The sequence below is a fragment of the Caloenas nicobarica genome, chromosome 10 (genome assembly GCF_036013445.1).
Source record: "Caloenas nicobarica isolate bCalNic1 chromosome 10, bCalNic1.hap1, whole genome shotgun sequence".
In the NCBI taxonomy this organism is placed as follows: domain Eukaryota; kingdom Metazoa; phylum Chordata; class Aves; order Columbiformes; family Columbidae; genus Caloenas; species Caloenas nicobarica.
Genome location: NC_088254.1, coordinates 16048641 through 16059417, shown reverse-complemented (window position 1 = coordinate 16059417; position 10777 = coordinate 16048641).

Here is a 10777-nt window from a genome sequence, read left to right as displayed (position 1 = left end):
TAGCACTTTGTTAAGATAAGTTGGGGGAGGTAATTTAGTGTATTTATTTATTTATTTATTTATTTATGTTCGCTTTAAGCCTACCTATATGAAGCTCTCATGCAAGAAATTGCCTCCTAGTTTAGCTGAAAAGTTAAAGGACGGTTCTGAAAAAAGAACAAAAAAAAGGCAATTCTCCTTCACAGAGGGAATTGGCTGGGTGTGGGCACTGAGCAAGGGGAGTGAGGGGAACTAAAATAATCCAGCCTGCTTGTGCTGAAACCAGAGCCATCAGAGAACCAAATAAATGCAGTGAAAATTATGGTATTTGTAACAATTTGAAGCAGAGAAGGTGGGCCTGGGAGAAACCCAGCAAGGCTGAGGGTTTGGAGAAAAGTTCAGGACTCATTTAGATGAGTACCCATCATTTTGTAGTGACTGCTTCCTCACATCCATAGTTCTTCCCTGACCAGGGCTCTCTTCTGCCTCGCCGCAGCTCAGAGCTGACTTTCACTACCTTTCCCTGGGAATTAAGTCCTCGCCCATTTCCTTCTTCTCCCTGTGTCCCAGGAGGCTTCCTTGTTCCCTTCCCTTAACATCATTTGCCCTCTTAGCTCATTATTAAAACATCTTTGCCATCCCCTTCAAGCTCATCCTTTCTGACTTCCAGATGGCCTTAAGCATCGCAAATCTGGCTCCAATTCTTCATTTTCAGTATTGTCACTTGCAAGTTTTGGGGTCCTGTGTCTCAGGCACTTTCCAGTCCTCCCTGTCTCTAGGTGCCAGTCCAAATATCCCATAGTAGTAACTGCCAGTCACAGTTGGGGAGTTGGGATACAGGGGAAACTGCTTCTAGGAAGCAGGTTGCAGGGGAGAGGAGGGCATGAAATATCCCAAATTCAGACCCATTTTTCTGGCTTTTCTTCCTCATTATAAGTTTTCCAGGGATGTAATGAGCCTGCATGCTCTTGCCTGATAGCTTCTTAGCATGATTGAGATTCAGGAGATGTTCAGCTCTGATTTGAGGGTATATCCTCCTCAGTGTGATCCAGAAAAACAAGTGGGATGAAATCCCAAGTATGCAGGCTGAGCAAGCTGGATACTGAAGTACCCACCTTCTTTGTATGTGAGATATGACTGCTTCTCCATTTGGAGCCTTGCCTGTTGATGCCTGCTTTTCCCTGCATGGCTCTTCATCTTTGACTGACTCTTTTCTGACAACATTCCATTACACAGTAATGTGGCTTGTTTTATGGATTGATGTCAAACTAACTTTCAGGGGCCATGCTGTTGTTTATATGCCACTTACTTTGAATTTTCCAAGAGATTTGTCTATTTACCCTTTACTAATACTAAATTTAGTTGATAAGCCAAAGCACATGTTGCTGCCAATAAAGTAAATACTCTTGTTTCTAAAGGGCTAGCGGTATAGTATCTCTCTAATTGTCAAACTGCCCCAATAGATGAGAAGATAGGAACATTTCACAGTCCGAATTAGAGACGTAGCCTTCATAGGTGGAAGTGGGGCAGAGAGTTTAATTCTGGAGAAAAAATGTTTCTTTCCCACATTGGATTTGATTGTTTTGTGTTTTAAACCCTCCGGACTCCATCACTTGAAAACAAGATACCAGCTCATGATTTCACACTAGAAAAAAAGGATTGGGGAAAAGAATGAAGGGCGAGACAGCCGCGTCCTGATTGGTGTGGGCATGAGGTCCCCTCTTCCTCCAAAAACGGAGTTTTCCCCCAGAAGCGGAGCTGCTTCAGCAGCGGAGCGAGGCCGCGGCTGGAGGAAGCGGCTCCGAGGCCGCCGCTGTCCGCGGTGCTGATCCGCGGGGACGCGGCTCCCGGCGTCCGTCGGTCCGCTAAAATCTCCAACTTGCGGCTTTTAAAATTATTTTTCTTGGGGACTGAACTGGTTTATCCTCATTGCGAGCACTCCTTGCACCAAAAAGGGGTTGTATTTAAAAACAAATAAATAAAAAGAGGCCTGCCAGACACTTGCTACTGAAAAGGTGCTGAGCTACGAAGCTGTTACATCATCCAGCAGGATGTGGTCTTCCTCTCCCAAATCCGCCTCTTACCTTAATTTCAGTTTTCAAGAAAGCCATAATGCAGGATTTGCTCTATATTAGCAAAAGAAGGAGAAAAGGGAAATTAAAAGTTAGAGGAGGTTTGTAGGATAGAGAGCTGCTCCTGTCCTGATGGCCAATGTTCTTAGTTGCCAGGGTGAATATTCTGAGTCTCATGTACAGCAGTGGACTTTATTGTATTATAAAACAACCAATATCTTTTCTGATATATTTTTTCCCTCGTAGTATTTATCTTTCTCTCTCCTGCCATTCAATCCCTAACATCATTGCGATCTTCAGTGCCTCTCAGTATCCACAGCCTTTACTGACTTAACCACAAAGTTGAGGGTGTTCAACCCCATCAACGTTTAGTTTGGTGTTGCACAAGAAGGTTTAGTTACGTAGGAACAACAATTCAGTCCCTTGCTGATTATTTCTATTGTCTCAATCTAGCTACATAAGAATGAGACTGGACTTGAACAGATCACAGCCGGAATCAATCCCAACCATCTCTCCAGCAATCAGAACAACCTGCTGGGAGCTGAGTAACAGCTGAATTCTTGGTGAGAGAAATTACAGGCATAAAAACAAAACCAAATAGACTCCTTGTGCTCATTCAACATTTCAAGGCATATTTATAGGTACTGCTGCATGGCATCTTAAATATCTGAGTTTTAAAAGAAACTGGATCACTCCTGTCAGGGAAAACAATTTTTCTCTTCTGCCACTTTCACTGTCTTTACTCCTGATTTAAAAGGTGAAGAAAGACACTGAATTACACACCCATTCAGCTTTGTGTCATCTTTTCTTTGGGCTGTTTGGATACCTCTGATATGGATCTGTGAAGATAAGGTGATCTGAAGGTCATCTGAAGGCTATTCCTCAGAACTGGAGTAGGAACAAAAGAGCTGGGCAGGAAGCTACTCATGAAAGGTTCCTTGCTGTATGAAGCTGGCAAGGGCCTAGTAGGTGAACAGGTGACCTCAAACTCTAGGTCCTAGTTGAGTCCCTTCCTTAGACTGCTCCACTGTATCCCCCTCCCCCTGCTCCCAAGTCTTGCTGTTACTGGAAGGAAAAACTGAAATATTACCACTGATAAAAATCCCTACATAAGGGTGATAATCCCATTCTATTTTTTCACTGTTACTTTCAAGAAGACAGAAGACTTGGGAGGAGAATTTTTTAGATGTTGAGATTTTAAGAGGGAAAATATTCTTCCAAAAGGTTCACATGAAAATTGAACAATGGATTAGCATTCTTTATAGAGAGGTGAAGCAGAAAGCATATGGCTGTCAAGGGCAGTGCTCTTTAATGGTCTAGGAGAAAAAGCACTGAGCAGCTAATACTCTTTATCTTGGGAACAGTAGTCAGTGAGCCTTGGATGGAGAGAAGTGCAGGATCCAAGTCTAAATCAGCAAACTTGCCATTGGCCCAGGACCAGAACAAGCTAAAAACTCCTCTATCGCATGCCTGAGAGTCAAGTGCTGTGTAATCTCTGTGGCATAGACATCTAGGAACCATTGCAGATAGCAGAGGGCTGCTGCATGTTGAAAGCAGATGACAGATTTTGGGCAGTGCAAAACCAGAAGACCTCAAATCCTGATCACAAAAGTCAGTTCTTGAGATAAAATCAAACCAGCTACCTGAGCAGAAGGGAGTCACACTCCATCACACAAAGCCAATGTACTATCAGACATAGGAGGGCTCTTTAAAAAGCTCCTCCTCCCTTACCCCACCAACACACATAAAACACACAGTGCCACATACAGCAAAAAATATCAAGGTTATGTGTTTCCTGTAATATGGTTGGCTGAATAAATACAGTTACAGAGAACTCTTTGTAAAGCAATAGCAGAATGAGTAACAGTCCATCACTACCATGGGAAATAAAAAGAAAAGTAACCCAACTGCAATTCAGCCAGAATCATTCCAAACCCCAAAGGTTGGCCTCTTTTTTTTTTTCTTTAATGTGTCTGACATTTTATGGCATCAATAATGCAAAGAGGAAATCATATTTGCAGAACACTAATGCACGGATGTCTAAAGCGAAATACAATACTGATTACTTTTTAAATGAAGCCACCAGTTTTGATGTGCTGTGGTGGTTAAATTGGTCCATCGAATTCCTTCCAAAGCAAATTCCAGCCCAAAACAACAGCTTGACCTTCTCTATAACCTTGGGTAGCCTTTTCAGCTGTATTCTGATTGGGGGCAGTTAATGTAAGTTTGAAGCAGTCTTCCCAATGGGCCTGACTACAGAAAAGCCAAGGACACAAAACTCCATCTGAAGATGAGGGGAAGCTACGGCCATAACTCCTCTTCATAGGCTAGCCAAGGGCTTTAACAAATATAACAGTAACCCTGCCATGGAGAGCTGTGGGTAAGCACATGAGTGGTCTCTGAAAGAGATTTCTAGAAGTACTATCGAGATTTTGCTCTGAGGGTTAGTGGCTAATCTGTTTGGTACCTTATAGCTTGTCTCTTGCCTCCCGCAAATGACTGCAGAGCAATGTCAGAGTATGAAAATAACTGTATGAATAAGAAGGTGTGGAAAAAACACACAAACATAAAAAATCCTTCCCTTCCTCTTCCATTGTTTTTGGATGATAGTGGGTTTTTGTTACACAGAAGTGCATCTCAGAGATGCATCTTAACTCCAGACAAGATTGCTTCTAACTGCGCAAAAGTGAAGAAGTTGTTGTGCTCCTTCCTGGGAACTCTCGCTGCTTGACCCACTCTTACAGCAAAAGACTAAAGGGTCTGGCCTGTGCTTCCAATTTCAGAAAGGGAGCATTGTGTTCAGGAGTCAAGAGACTTCTTTTGTAGTGTCCTCTGCCTTGCACTGAGTGAACTGCGTGAACTTTTTTAGTTCATGCAGTTTTGGTTTGGTAGACAGAGTTAATAGTGTGCCTGTGGGATGGTGGGTAGGATTGAATGCCGTCGTCTCACGTCAGCTGGGAATTTCTCTGCCATTTAGTCCTGCATCGCGTCTGAGCAGAGCATTGTGTGTGGGGATTGTATGTCTTGGAGTTAATCAGTGCAAGCAGCTAATTGCCACTGCTTAACTAGTGCCTTTTAATTAGGACTGTTGCTGGGCGGATACGTGAAGGGAGCTGTTTGTCACTAGCAAAAAATGTCAGCCTTGTGATGTAAACCTCTTTTGGGGATTTAAAAAAAAAAAAAAAAAAAAAAAAAGCAGGCTGGAGCTACTGTCACTTTAGTATGGTAGAAAATCAGTTTCAGCAGAAGTGGCCTGGATGAGGTTAGAGTCACACTTTGCTGGGGTCAAAAATGATAGCGGCTGCTCCCCAACGCTTTCTCCCATGCAGAAGGGTGGGACACTGTGGGCTTCAGCTGGGATTTACAGGAGATACCCCACATGCATTACAATGAGCTTTGCTGTAAAATTCACTGCACAGAGGTTAATCTAGATGTCAACACTGCCTGACAGCAGTGAAATTACTCCGGGGCAGTGCTCCTTCTGAAGTCTTAATATAACAGTCAATTCCATCCTGCCTGCAGGAAATGAAAGTTTTCTGCTTTGTGTGCAGAATCATTCGGCACAAATTTTCTCACTGTTTGAAGTCCAAACTGTTTGTGGTCTTGGGATTCACCTCACATTAAGATGTTCGCTTCATTTAAAACTCAGGTAGTCAAGTCCTGAGAACTGCAAGGACAGGAGCCGCGCAGGGAGAAAACGAAGAGGGCAGGGGAGAGAAATCTTATCTCACCTACCACATTGAAATCAAACAGCTTCACCATCTCTCTGTGCTCTGAAAAGGCAGTGAAAGCAGAAACTCAGCTATCTAAGTATCAAGCAGTAAAGATTTGGGATGTTGGAAGCCAGCAGAGAGTGAGAGAATGCATGCAAGAAGACATTCAGACCTCCCAGAGCTCTGATTTTTCTTTAGAGGAATTTCAGTCCTTCCCTGCTGGGACCTTGTCCTAAGAAGCCAGTAGTTCAGCAGTTAAACATCCCCTCAGAACAACTGCTCAAGTTTTCAGCTGTAGGATCAGTTGCTTGTGCTGGGCAGGAGATCAGTTCATGTAAAGGACTCCTGAGGGTGTGAGGAAGCAATGGTTGATTTTTTTGTGCCTCCTTTCCCCGTGGAGAGATGCTAAAATTGTGGGGCTGGCAGAAGGGAGCAGGAACCAATGGTCATTCCTTTAGTCTGAAAAGACCTGACATATTGGATCTATGAGAAACTCAAGCCATTGAGGTGAAACCAACCTATCTTCTTACTTAGCTCAGCCTTGAAAGAAAGCTGTACAATTGTGTCCTTCTTTCCCTTTGGTCTCTTATCTGTTTCCTCAGCTCAGTTTTTCAAAGTTGCAAGCAATGGGACTTCTGTCACATCTCTCGGGGAGCTGTTTTGTGGCTTGGTAGTGTACTGGAAGGGAGTAAGAGGTACAGGAGAGATGGAATGCTCCTGCGTTCCTCTTGGAGCAGAAACTGACATCTCTGCTTGTGTCCTTTATGACATTGCCAGCCAGAATGGATGTTTTGAAAACACCTGCTTTCTACAGGCTTGTAACTCAATATCTCTGCTTGCAAGGAGAGCAGCAAAGTATTTTTTTTTAGGACTTAGCAGCTACTTAAAGAAACATTAAATGCATACTGATTTAAGAGACACATTGGGATAAGGGTGGGGAAGGCACCTTAGAGTTAAGCAAGTTTGTTTGCTCCTGGAAAGCAGTACCAAGAAGGGAATTTGCTCTTTTTCTATTTTTGGTACTCATTTGGAGACCAGCAGTACTGTTATGCCAAGGCTCCTTGACCCTACCATCCATTAGAAAGCCACTGCATCTGAATGGAGAATAAGCCTTTTGGGTTGTGTGAAAGCATGACCGTGCTTGCCGAGTCTCACACCAGAGGAGTCCTGTTGATGGCCGTAACCTTCAAGGTATCAGAGGAGCCACTACAGCATGGTATCACCACCAGAATCCCATTTATTCAGCTTGCTTATCCCTCACCATTGCCTTAATGACCACAGAACACACCTACAGATCTAATGAAAACGTGGGATACAAGCCATGGCTGTAGTGGTTCACCTAATTCCTGGCCAGATCAGGAAGCAAAAATGGAAATATGATGCACCAAAAATTCGGCTACTTGCGTTGCCTTTTCATTAACCACTGGGAGTCACAGTTGGGCAAAGGATGTAGACACTCCCTCAGGGAGGAAAAATTACTTAAGTCACTTCTTAAGATGACATTGCTGAATAAAATACTGTCTCCATGCAGACTGGCATGTGAATGCCTGCTGATCAAGTGTTCAGAACTACTTCTGGTTTCATGGTCTTGCGATGACCCAGGTCTACATTCTTCAACCCTGGAGCTCACAGAAACTCATGCATTTGAGTTCTGGGAAGTAAGAGCCTTTCACTTGAAAGGAAACAGCTCGTGTAGTATTATACTTCTGTCCATGGCCCTGAAAAAACCATAACTTTTCAAGCCTTCTCTTAGTTGCATTTTCTTATAGAAAAAGAAAGTATCACAAAAGAGCACAAACCCTGGCGATTTTGTTTTCTGCCTGGATAAATGGTCCCTTGCTTTTATTGGTTTCTGTCTCCTTTTTAAACCAGTATTTGCCCAGTGTTCTAGGTGGCTTTTCCTGAAGCTCCAGTATGTTCCTATTTTCTTTTGGTTTTGCTTGTATCCACTGTGCTACTTAAAATTCTACACCACACTCCCAAAACCAATCTCGATTTCCCAACCCAAACTACTTGCCTTCTAAAACCAGCCTTTCCCTTTCCTTGACTTTTTTATTTCCCCACATATTTTTTCACCTTGTTCCACCCACTCCTGAGGGCAAGCAGACACCTCAAACCTGGCGATGTCTCTCAAGCAAGCAGCCTCTCTAAAGGCATTCCAGATTTTTCATATTTGTCTGTGCAACACATGTTCCCAGAGCCACCCGTCTGCAATTCAACACCCTGTAGGCCTGACGACAGGCCTCAAATGAGGCAGCCCAGGCTCTTTTTTACACCCAAAATACATGCATTGAGGGATATTTGAAAAGACCAGATGGGCAAGCTTTGTGGGAGACAGGGTGGACTTTCAGTCTGGCAGATCATTGCATGTCTTCCTTTAGCTACATTTCAGCTTTCATCTTGCAACCTGACAGAAGGAGAAGTGATGGCTGGAGAAGACAAGTCACTGGTGAGCCCCTAAGGCTGGAGTCACATTTACTGCACACAGTTTGCAGCCCTGGCATATGGTAGACACCTGTACCATGCACCAAAACAGCACCTTCACCTCCAAGAAAGCATAATTTCAGCGACACCCTTGGGTGACTGAGTTGGTGCTAACAATTTTAATTTGTAGGGAGTAGGATGCAGCTGGGACAGGGAAGACCCCATAGCCGCTTCCCAGCAGTGCCTAGCCTGATGTTCCTCCCAGCTCCCTTTCATAAGCCCCTTGAGAAAACTGCTGACGGAGGAGGCTGGGTGGTGGAAACATCTGCCTGGGCATGCTGGGAGTTAGGCCTGGCTTGGCCCAGAGCTGGGTGAGACCTGTTGGTGTTCCCACGCAGCAAGGATACCTCTTTCCTCTTAGTAAAGGCTGGGCAATGATAAGTATCTCTCCTAGAAATGGAGAAGGAGCATGAACTCTTATCTGTTTGCCTCCAAACAGTCCCCACACTCAGGTTTATGGCACTCTGTGGGAGTTTCCCCCCCAAATCTGCTCTTCTTCCTCCCCTCACATGCACTGGGGCCACCCTAGAGCCCCTCTTCCTACAGGATAGAGCACCATCACCCGCGCTGATGGGCAGCTCCGCTTCTGGTCCAGAGAAGGTGCTTCTGGAAATGAGGTCTCAAGGTATTAACCAGGAACACAGCACAGCTGCTTTCTTTCTTCTCATTCAAAATGGTTATGCCAAAATGAGATGCAGCAGTTTCCATCATGTCTTCGAACACAAAACAACCTCCTCCTCCCCCTGCAAAAAACTTCCATCCAGCACCAACAGGCCAAGGGGCATAAAGCAGCAGCTGCAGCCGAGGAGACATCATGCCACGGAACTGCAGCTCATCCTGCTCTTCTGAGCAATTGTTCACAATTAACTTTGACAAAAGGACCTTTTTCTGAGGCAGTGACTGCACTTGGTGTGGTTAACAGTAAAGCAGTCAGACAGCCTGAACCTTGGTCGCAGCCAGTTCACATCTTCTGGGGACCCGTCTCCTTGCTTCTCACAGACCACTTATTCCAAACCATGCAGCACCAAGGCCTGGTGTCATGCTCAGCTCCTGAGCATACCTTGCTGTCGTGACCATACAAAGAAGTGGCAAAAGGGACAGGGTGGTGGTGCTGGGGAGGAAGGGAAGGAGGAGAGAAGGAAGGAAAGGAGGTCGTAGCTGCTTGTGCAGAATGGCGACAGGAGAATCACATTGACCATGGGAACACAGTGCCTGTAGGTGATTTGATAGTGTAGAGGCCTGTGACATTGTCCAAAAGAGAAATGAGAACAAGAGAGGGGGGTGGAAAAAGCCGTAGACTTGCACAATCCAGCGCCGTGCCTGGGAGCCACGAGAGTGAGAAGCCATTTGGGGTGAGAGAGGCAGTCCCAGGGAAGGGTTTTCTTTTGGAGACACTGAGCCATTAACAGCCATCACTTGTTCTGCCCTTTACAGAATCTCCAGTGCTTTTAGCCAAAGCAGCCTGTGTACAGAAGGAGCCAGGCCAGGGCTAGCAAGCTTTCAATCTTTTTACTTCCAAAGGAGGACCTAAGTATGCTCATGAGGAAAACTAGATGTCTCCTCCCAAAGAAGCAAGATCCTGCTATTGAGGGGGTGGCATGGGACACTGTTCCTGTGTGCAGATGCCTGGTGCCAGTCCACACCCTTGTCCCTGACCATGCCATCTTTGGTGTCCATGCTGTGAGCTGCTGGTGCCTGTTCAGCGGCTGTCTGTCCAGCCTCTATTGGCACAAGTCTGTCCCACTAACCCTGATCTCTCTAACGTGCAGAGGAAGGTTACATCCTTACTCCCACATGGTTACTGCCACCCATCATCTCTCACCCCAAGCTTGCACTGCTCTTTACAGAAGCACAGAATAAACCCACGGCCACTTCTGCCAACACAAACCTCCCTGTAGCAGTGTCCCCTGCCCCGTCTGAAACCATAAACCACGTCATGCTGGAGCCATGGGTGGGAGGTAGAGATTATCAAGAGACAAAGGGCATGAGAAGAGGATGCAAAATCTTCTCTTTTCGGTAGTTGGCCATAACTAGGTCTCAGTCAGTCGGTCACTCATCTCCCCTTGCATGCTGGCCATAGACACTACTCTGGCCACAGGGAAGGATACAAGATCCCTTCTCCATCTCTTCTTCCCCTCATGTGCATTCCCTTCCAGCCAATCGCCACATCTGAGCAGGCTATTTTTGTGCTGATTGTTGTTGCCTTCTCAAAATGGCCTTGACAATGCCTGTGGTGCCTGCTCCCTGCCTCCTGAGAGCCGCTGCCAAGCTGAGGTTCCCCCTCATCCTCGATTAGCCATTGGAAAAAAAAATGACTAGAAAGGTTTTGTGCTCTGAGCCTAGTCTGGACTGACAGAATTCAGTGTCTGACTCAGCCTTTCCCCAGGTCGGGATTATTTCCTGCTGGAGGGAGATGGGCTATAGGGAGGATGCTTCTGTCCCTCCTTTGCTGTCCCCACCACCCACTGTCGCTGCCTGTCAGGCCTTTATCCTCATTGAGATGCAAGGCTGGCCGCTGTGGCCATCCGC